The sequence below is a fragment of the Onychomys torridus genome, chromosome 8, assembly GCF_903995425.1.
Source record: "Onychomys torridus chromosome 8, mOncTor1.1, whole genome shotgun sequence".
Lineage (NCBI taxonomy): Eukaryota > Metazoa > Chordata > Mammalia > Rodentia > Cricetidae > Onychomys > Onychomys torridus.
The window spans coordinates 60,000,333-60,010,786 of record NC_050450.1 but is presented as its reverse complement, the minus strand read 5'-3'; positions in this window follow the sequence as shown (position 1 = coordinate 60,010,786).

Sequence of the window (10,454 nt, the reverse complement as noted above, 5' to 3'; positions counted from 1 at the left end):
CAGGAGAGGAAAGACAAGCATGAACTTTGACACCAATTCCTGGAACAAGGGCTCTGTCCTTGGGCTGCTTCCTATGTCCACAAGCTGCACCCTCCATAAACCTCAGCACAGGGGGCAAGAGATGCTTGGAATGAACCGCCCAAGCTGAGACCCTTCTTTATATCCTACAAAAGGGAGGTCCTTTGCCTGCTGGGGCCGTGGGTGACTTGGAAATCAGCCTTTTGTGGTCTGTTTTCTGAGAGAAGGCAGGACACCCTACTCTCCCCTGTCAATGTTTTATCTTTTCAGGCCAATCTCTGCAGACCACAGGAGCAGCTTTTGCCTGAAGAGTTCAAGCATCCTCAGACAGCAGGCAACAGGGCATTCAACAGTAGGTCAGCAGCTCTCCAAGTGTGCATCTCTGATCAGCAACTGAGCAACCTCTAGCACTTGTTAGACATCCTCTTCCTCAGGCTCCACGGCAGACCTGCGGTGTGTGATGCTCTCGGAGCACAGCCCAGCAAGCCACAGTTCACAGGCCCTCCAGGGCCAATGATGCACACAGCACTGTGGGGACCTCTAGTCTTGCATCCTGGCCTTACATGTCATAGGATAGAGGGAAAGGAGTGAGATCTCATTTGGAGACTCCTTTTATTTCTTCCTCCCTCCCACCAGCCCCTCTGTACCTTCTGCCTGCCCTACCACTAAGTCTGACCCCTCCTGTGTGGTGTCCCCACACCCTTCCTCTGGACCGTCCATTGAGCAGTTCTGGAATCTTGCCCTTTCTCCAGCTCATAGCCTACTACACTGCAGCTAGATGCCACAGGACTTGCCCTCTTCTGGCAGAGAAACGGGCTTCAGTTCTGTGTCAGGCTCCTCCTGTCAACCAAGAAGGCCATCCAGTCTTTTCCTGACAATTTAGGGACAGAGTCATTCTTTCCACCAAAGAACTGATTTTCTTCTAAAGACGTCACGTTCTAGCCTATGAGGGAAGTGTGAGTTATTCTGTTAGTACGGCTCGTCCCACTCACTGTGAAATGATGGCAGGCCCTTATCCTATTAGAGCTACATCTCCTGGCTTCCTGGGCCTATTTTCACACCAAGAAACCAATACGTGTCTAAAAGTACCTCTGAGTCACCCAGCTTGATCTGGCTCCTCATTTTATTCCTGAAGGAGGAGGGGTGCAGTTCATCCCATCCTCCTTTGCTCACTACAGGAATGACAGAGACAGGAAGGGCAGCAACAGGGCTGCTGACACAGCTTACCAGTAGGACCCTGTCTTGTTGTTCCAGGCCACATCAGTACCCACTGGGCAGGGCCTCATGGTCCCCTGTCCCTAAGAGGACCTGGAACAGCAGAGTCCAGGTCAGGCTACCAGACAGTGCTGGGTTCTATGTCCCTGAGATTTTCTGGACCAGCCCTAAAGCATATGGCATGCCAAGACCCATGGCCCCTCATCACTGTTCATCTTCAGAAGAGATGGATTTTCAGGCTCAGAAGAGGTGGATTTCCACAAACAAGCAAACTTTCTGGAGCGGGCCCTGCCCAACAAATGCATCAAATTCCTGCTTATGGCTGTGGTCACACGTGCATGGTCCATACAACAAGTGCCTCCTCTCCCACCCTGCCACAGATGGAGCCGACATCTTGTCAGCAGACAAGGGAAAACCCTGGTCATGTCCTGATAACCACATGTTTGGACAACAATGTCCCTTACAGGAAGAATATCAGTTCTGGGCCATGCCCTTCCCCACTTTAGACAGGAAAGGCTCAGTGCTAGGTCTTGCCGGTCAGCCAATCCAGTGAGTCACAAGGAACCCACCAGAAATTTTGTTCCCAACATGTTTTCCAATGGCCACCAGCAGAGGAAGCTCTCAGGAAGACCACCTCTGCTTTCTCCAAGCTGTATCAGAAGTTGGGGTAGGGCCACTTTATTGTCTTTAACCTCATACTTTAACAGACTTAGACTGCAGCTGGCCAGACAATCTGACTTAAACTGGCTTAAATAAAAGAAGAAGAAATATGTGGGCTTTACATAACCAACATTTAGCAATAGGCTTGCTGCTGGCATGGCTGGATATAGGTGTTCCAATATATACACTACTGACAAGTGTATATCAAGACTTTCATGTTCCAGGTATGGTTATTAGTATGAAGACTAAACTTTGACCTCATGAAAAGTAAGCCTGTGTCACTTAAGATTACCACTGATTGATGCTGCATCCTTCCAGGTTCAAATCCACAAGGAACTCAGAGTCCAAGCAAATGTCCCCGAAGCACTGACTGGCCATTCAGGAGTCACACCCCCAGCCTGAAGCCCTAAATCTAGCCAAAGGAGGTGGAGGCTGTCATGGACTCAGCCTCTGATCTCATGGTCCTTTCAGACCACTGAAATGGATGAGAGGAGATGGGTAGTTGAAGATGGGATTAATAGTAAAATAACACACGGTCTCCTCTCTCCCCCACCCCTCTGCCTATTGGTCTCCTTGCTTGAGGACTGCCTTTTCCCCTGAGACACAAGCTCCTCTGATCGACTGAGCAGGCAGAGCTAGACTCTCCTTCCTCCCCAGACTTCATCTAGAGGCAAAAGAATAACAAAGCATGTTCAGACACACAATGGACAGTTTACCCGTTCATTTCCCGCTCTTTGTCCTCTGTCCCTGCAAGATGATGAGTACTAATAGTCGAGTGTGCCATGAAATTCATGTGTTGAAGCCCCAGCAGCCAGTGTGGCAATGGTGGAAATGAAGGCTTCGGAGGTTATTGGGGTTAAATGATGTCATAAAGGTGACACTCTTGAGATGCAATGGATGTTCTAAGGGGAGACATTAGAAAGGGTGAGCATCCTCTCCCCACCCTGACTAGCACAAAGAGGAAGTCATATGAGGACACAGTGAGAAGCCTCCATCTGCAAGACAGGAATAGAGCCCAGTGCCCAGCCATGCTGAGCTCAATCTTAGTCTTGTAGCCTCAAGACAGAGAGGAAACAAGTGACTGATGTCAGAGTCCCCAGCCTCCTGAATCGCTTGTGGCAATTTGAGACAGATGATAATGGAATAGACCTTGACCCTTCCCTGCCCAAAGCCCCTGAGACCGTCTGAAAGGGGAATAGGGCTACAAGGAAAGGTGTCTGCTGCTCCAAGCAGCAAGGCAGGGAGACAGGGGAAGCAATGGAGGGGTAGGGTGTCCCAGGCCTATGTCCTTTTTACTGCAGGCTACATTGGACTGCAGTGAAGAACCCTGCCTGTCAACACAGAAACAGAAGCCCCAGCCTTCAGTCTCCATTTTGTATTTGACTTGCTAGCTGATGTAGTGGGTATCTTCCCCTCTTTGAGAGTCAGTCTCCATATCTATAGGGTGGGGATGTAGAATTGCATATATGCCATGTTCCCTTCCAGCTCAGATGCCCAGCTTGTCCTCTGGGGCTTCTGGGACAGCAGCAATGCACACCCAGATAGCACCAATCCTTGTCCATTCCTCCTCTCCACTCAGGGTTCTAAGAGATGGGAGCACCCACATACCAGGAAAAGCAGCGTTTGTTTATCCCCACAGAGCCCTGAGCTTCCCGGGGTCGAGCTGCTGATAGAATTTCCGATGCTTAGTCATACTTTTTTGAGTAAATATCATGGTAAAAAGACATGACATTTCCGGGGCCAGTCTTCAGCATTAATAAAAGATTCCAAGAACAGAGTGACCTTTTCACAAAGGATTTGTAAATGCCAAAAACTACATAAAACCTCTCTTTCTGTGGCAGACAGGATTGTCACAGCTCAGCATTTATTCTGCCACATGCGAGGCTGGCTCTGCCTCCTGCCAGGTCCTTATGATGCTGGTGAGGAGCTGGAGGGCATGAAGCAGGAGAGGAGGGAAGGGAGGAAGAGGGAAAAGGGGAGAGGAATAGATGAAAAGAACAGAGGGGATGAAGGAGAGAGACAAAGGGAGAGAATGGGATGGAGAAGGGGGCAGAGAAAAAATGGGCAGAGGTCCAGGGGGGCCACCTTGGAAATGTGTGTGGGTTGGCTCAAGCAAGTTGATACTCCATTGAGGACCACTCAGTCACTGACCAGGCTCCTGAGTATCATGCACCTAAGTTTGTGTCCAACTTACAGACCCAGGCAACCAAAAATAGCTATGAATGCAGACACACAAAATGGCAAGTCGAGGACATTGTGAGGCTTTATTTTTTATTTTTATTATTGTGACGTATTGTGATTTGATTATGCAGGTTTTTGAGTTTAAGATTTATAGATGACAACACTGTGTCAAGAGGTTGGACACACCTGACTGTAAACTCTTAGCCACCATGACTGCCACCACCACCATGGGGCCAGCTGTGTCACCTCCTGCCTGCCACAAAAAGGTGGTTTGAGTGGCTGGTCCATGCACAGGAACACAAATATCCTCTTGCTAGCCTTCATGCATGCCAGGGAGACAGAACCACAGGTTGAGGGCAGGTAGCATGGCATATGGAAAGGACACACATTCTGGGAACAGGATCTTCAAATTCCAGGCTAGCCAAGCCTGTTTCTGCATCCATGAGAAAGGGCCTTCCTGTTAAGGTTAGAGCAGTGACATTATGACATCATAGGAGAGAAGTCAGAGGAACATCCGTAAGAGCAGTATTGTTAGTGTACCACTCTAGTCTTCCTTCTGGGGCCCTCTGAGCCCCTTCTGCCCTTTGGTCTTTCTCAATGGTCAGGCCAAGATCTTTAAAAGTAGACCCCACTCTTCAGGCCAGAGAGTTTATTGGATCTTTCCCACACCCTGAGGCAACTGCCAGGGACTTGAGAAGAGAAGACTCTCTGAGGGAGACCTCCCATGTGAAGTATGCCCTAGAAAGACACTTCATCCCCTGAGCTGTCTCCATGGGGTCATAGCTGGACATGAAGCTCTGAGCTGCCCTGGGCTGGACTCACTGTACCGTGATGATTAACAGTTCCTAATTTTCTTTCTTTCTTTTTTTATATAACTGCCCTTGAACTCACAGATATCCACCTGCCTCTGCCTGATTTTCTTTTTTAAAAACATTATACAAGAGGACATAATAATGCACAGCAGTGACATGAGGCAATTGTCCAGTTAACAAGGATAGAGTGGGTCCCACAGCCTGGCTCAGGCACCTGGCTCACAGTTTTAGAACATGTTCTGCAAAGAGTGTTTTAATTGAACTCTGACAAGCCAGGCTTTGGTGGGCCACCACTATGTGCTAAGCAGTAAGGAACTTCACACAGAGAAGCCCTGACTGCTCCTCTAAGCCTCACGGTCACGGACAATGAGTCCTTACAAGAATTAGCTCCTGAGAAATAAAGGACGAGAATATTCAAGAGATTTTCCATATCACACAGGAGGCTGAAGACTGGGACTCAGAAACTGGCCTCTTCACCCATTGTTCTGTGGCCCACCTCATGAGAACCGAACTCTGAGCCAGTTTCCAGTTGTGTGTAGATGGATAAGAATGTTCACTGAGTGAGCGAGAGAGATGGTATCATCTCCCAGGCTTTCTTGATGGACAGGTTCACAAATGAAGGCTGCCGTGAACTGGAGCATCCTGACAAGTGACAATGGAGAGAAACAACAAAGGTAAAAAGCACCATGGGAGCACAAGAGGCAGACCTTGACGCTTCGGAGGGTGCAGCTGGGGGCTGAGGGGGGATGTCCTTGCCTGTGATGACCTCATGTGGCAAGAGAAAGGGGTGGCTTTGAGCCCTGGCCAAGGTACACAAGATCAGGAGAATCAAAACCCAAACCAGGCCCATTGGGGTGAATCTGAGGAGACAGGACCCGGAAGACATAAAAAACAGATCAGCAAGGGCCTTGATGTACAGAGGGTAGACACAAGCCAGGGAGATCAAAATCAGGGAAGGCCAGTGCAGTAGCAATATTGGCAAGGGAGGGAGGGAGTGCTGTGATCAGTCAGCCCATCACAGGTTCCTGCCACCCTTGAGGTAGGTTAGGTCCCTGTAAAGGGTCCAGTGTAGCACAGACAGCCGAGGAAGAGGCTGGCAGCTGACGTGACAGCCCACATGACAGGCCAGTGGGCAGCCACACTGGGCTCAGAGGCCGAGGAATGCATGTTTCATGCTCCCAGCTGCTCCTGCAGGGCCATCAGGGTGTCTCTGACTGGAAGGTCTGTGTGAGCTGTCAGCAGCCTGTGGCTGCCAAGAAAGCAATTGCCTCCTCTGACTCCATTAATAGGAGCTTAGTGTCGGGATCAATGTGGCTAAGAGTCCCACCGCACTCCGCACATGTCAGCCTGCATCTAGAGCTCCAGGCTGTGTGAGGAGCCCACGTGGCTCAAATACTTCTCTTGGGGGTCCCTACACTTGACTTAAAAGCCTGTATATCTCTTTGGGGCATGGTGACCCTCATCACTGTGTCTGCGGGGCTTGTCTCATCTGAGAATGTCCCACCTCCAGTGGGTTTTGCTGGACTCACTTTTCCTTTTCTTAAAGAGGCTTCTTGCATTCCTCTTCATGATGGCCTTCCTCTCTCTCCAAGGCATATCACCCAGGCCCCTGCTTCCATCATTACAACTTCTCTCTTCCTTGGCCTTCCTGCCTCTTTTATAGGGACTCTTGTGATTACAGTGGGCTCGCCTATATCATCCGCCCAAGATTCTCTTGTCTGGAGATCATTAACTCACAAAGTTTCTTGGCTGAGTGTGGTGGCATACATCTATAATTCCAGCATCAGGGAGACTAAAGTGGGAGAATCATGAGTTCAAGGCCAGCCCGGGCCACATATTGAGTTTGGGGACAACATGAGCTGTGTAGTGAGGCCTACCTCAGAATAAATAAATAATAATTAATAAAATAAACATAAAAAGTTATTTTGCATATAATGTAACATAGTCCCAAGTTCTGAAGTCTAAGACATAATTCTGTCTACCACATTTCTTATTATTTTGAAGTAAATGTGTGCCTATCTCTAGGGGCCACTGTTCATTAACCACTATGGGCAGGTCTACTTTCTGGACCTTGAAGCTGTAGTTCTAATAATCAGACAGACAGTCAACAGATGTATGGGTGGAAATCCAAATTAAGAACCAGAAGGGAAAAAAAAGCCATCACTCACATATGCACATGAGTATGTGCAAACGTATACATGTGTGAATGTAAGTTGCACTGGGAGTGGACAGGACACTCTGGCCCACAAGTGTATTCAACTGCAGGGTCCTCTGCTCACAGTCCTGCCCATATTGCTTCCCAGGCCCTTTCCTTGGAGTCTACTTTCCAAAGTGTCAGGTCAGCATTTTCCCAAGTCACTTACCAAATTGGATTAGCTGTGGACAGGGGCCATTAAACAAATGCACCTCCCACCTTGATTTACTGGAAGAAAACAAGAGATGTTTTCCTTTCTGGGAAAGTATCATTCTTGTGCATGCTACCATGCAAAGACAGAACTCCTGCAAGCTTTCTGCGTAGCCTGTCCCAGAAAGGAACCCACTTAGAAACTGAGTTTCAGCTGTGGAACTAGGAAGTTGCCAAGTGTTCACCCTGCCCAGGGAGGGCTGAGAGTATGAGCAAGGAGCACCTTTGGGCAGGAGAAGGGTGAACACCAAGATCCTGGGTCCCCACGCCAAGAAGCTAAGAGCCAGGAATACTTGGGAGATGTGATGGCAAGGAGCATGACAGTTGACATCAACAGGTGACAGGACCTCAGTTTCCATCCCTCAGTGCACCTCACACCCCATGGGATTACAAAGCATCCCCATGTCTCCAGCCTTGTCATGCCCTCATAGCAGCCCTGATGAGGAAAGAATGCAAGCAACAGCTGCCATCCATGGGATAGCTTCAGCTCAGAGTGAACAGGTGGCCTGCACCAGGGACCGACTCACATCAATCTTAAGAGCCAGAAATTAAAGTTTAATGTCCAACTTTCTTGTCTCCAGAACCACACCTCTTCTGTGCCTCAGCTGCATGTCTCATGGTGTGAACTCTTCATTGCTCACACAAGCAAGCTGGAGGTGTGGAGTAGGGCGTAGTGGCATTTGGACACTCTCCCCAGGTCTGCAAATGTGTCATGAGTTCTGCAAAGAAGTCATTGGACACCTGAATATACTCACTGTTTCCAGGCAGGTAACACTACTCCAGTAATGGAGTGATGCAACCATGCTTGCCTACACTAAGCCTGTCCAAGAATAGACATACTGGGCAGGTTACACTACTCCAGAAATGACTCAAGGCAACCATGCTTGCCTACACCAAGCCTGCCCAAGAATAGATGGGGACATGAGAGAGGTCTAAGAACCCCATCCCACTCCTAACAAATGACTGGCTACTGATAAACTCTGAGCAATGGGAAGCCTCTGCCAGCCCTTATGTAATCTCCTACAAGGCTCCCATGGAGAGTTCCAAACCCATGGTCACACAGACAGCCCTGTTTAAACTCACTGGGTCTGAAAACAAAAACACGTAAGTATGACTTGTAGGTAGGAAAGGGAGTTGATAAGGATGGGAGGGAGGGGAAGGAGGAGGGGGGGGCGAGAAAAATCAGAATGGGCTGCATTTATGTATGATTATGCCAAAGAACAAATTTAATAATAAAAGGACACTGGCCACTTTAACTTTCCACATACAACACAACAAAAATAAGGCAAAGGCTGCTTGCATCTCTCCCACCAGGACCTGTGCTCAGTGGCATGCTCAGTCAGAGTCCAGGTGCCACAGGGTGAGTCATGTGGCTTTGTGAAGAGCAGCCAGACTTGGTGTTTTGTGATAGTTAAATTTGGTGTCAACTTAGCTGGGACCAGCTAAGAGAAAAGCCTAGGAGAAGATCTGTGAGGGAATTTTCTAGATCTTTCCCCAGAGTAGACGGCACCTTCTGATGGAGACTCAGATGGAAAGAAGCCTGAGGGGAGATGGCTGCTTTTGCCTGCGTGCTTTGCATCTTGTTGGAGGGTACAGCTGCTCTGCTGCTGCTTCAGCCACCCTTCACTGACATCAGAACTTAGCTTCTCTGGCCTTCCAACATAGACTGAAGAGTAAAGGTCTCCACTAAGCCTCCAGGCCTTCAGTGCCATATTGGAACTACTGAGGCATCTTGTCCAGTGGACTGAGCATCTCCTGGCTGGGTTCCCAGCCTCCTCATTGTGAATGTAGCCAGGGTTGGACCATCCAGCTCATATCCTGCAAGCCACTCTCATAACTTCTTTTTTGATATATATTCATTCTGTCTGTTCTTGTCCTCTAGAGAACCCCAACTAACACACCATCTTTATGAGAACAATAACAGACCTCCCAGCCTCCCATCTCTACAGGCCTGGAACTTCCTGGAGGATCTGCACCACCCTCCCTTAGATCATCCAGGGAAAGAGACTCCCTTCCTCACTCTGGATGTCTTCAGCTCCCTCCCCTCCTCAAACCCAGTTTACAAGAAAGCTAAATGAGCCCAGTTCAGCGACGAATCAGCTCAAGAAATTGTCAGACCAAATTGTTTTGTCAGTCACTTGCCAACAGGGCCTTGGAGAATCACCAGAGCTGCTCACGGGAAGGAATGATTTGTAAGCTTTGAAGCCCAGAGGAAATGCCCACAGAAAGCTCAACTCAGAGAACATCTCTGTTATCCTGGGAGAAACAGAAGGAGCCCAGGTAAGGAGGTGAAAGTTAGGAATCACCTCCTCCCCAACTGGCACTACTGCAGCTGGCTGACTGGCCCCACATTAGCTGGGCAGCTGGTTCCTGTCCAGTGCACCCATCTGACTCCAACGCTTGAACCCATGCAGACCTTCCTCTCAGGAACCGCTTACCCCTCCCTCTAATGTCTGCAGTGACTTCATAAAGGAATTATCACATCAGGTTGAAACAATACTAATTAAGCAAATATGGTTCCCCTCAAGTTAAAATTTCTCATAGGGGCCACAGAGATGGGCCAATGGGCAAAGATACTGGTTCTGAGAACTTGACGGTCTGAGTGTGATCCTAAGAGACAGTGTGAAAAGCTCAGTGTGGTGGCACACACCTGTAACCCCAGCACTCCAAAGCAAGGTGGGAGGTGGAGAGAGGAGATTGGCTGGAAGCTCATGGGCCAGCCAGCCTAGAGTGGAAACAAGAGACCCTGCTTCAAAAACACAGTTGAGAGAACCCACCTTTTCTCTGACTTCCTCAAACAACCATGACATATACATGTAAGTCCACACACAGACACCACACACGTGCATGCATGTATACACACGCACACGCACACGCACACGCACACGCACACGCACACACACACACACACACACACACACAAGAGAGAGAGAGAGAGAGAGAGAGAGAGAGAGAGAGAGAGAACACCAGTAATAAGGAACTTTAATTCTTCATATAGCTATCCTAAGACTATACATAGAAACAGCTCCAGGTGGCAAGCTTGCCCTTGTAAGGACTTGCAAGCCCCTGTGACATATCCACACCTCAAGGTAGAGATTTGAAAGGTAGGTTATTATACATCTAATGTATATATTCATATCCTCTGAGATTTTATCTTTAAAGGA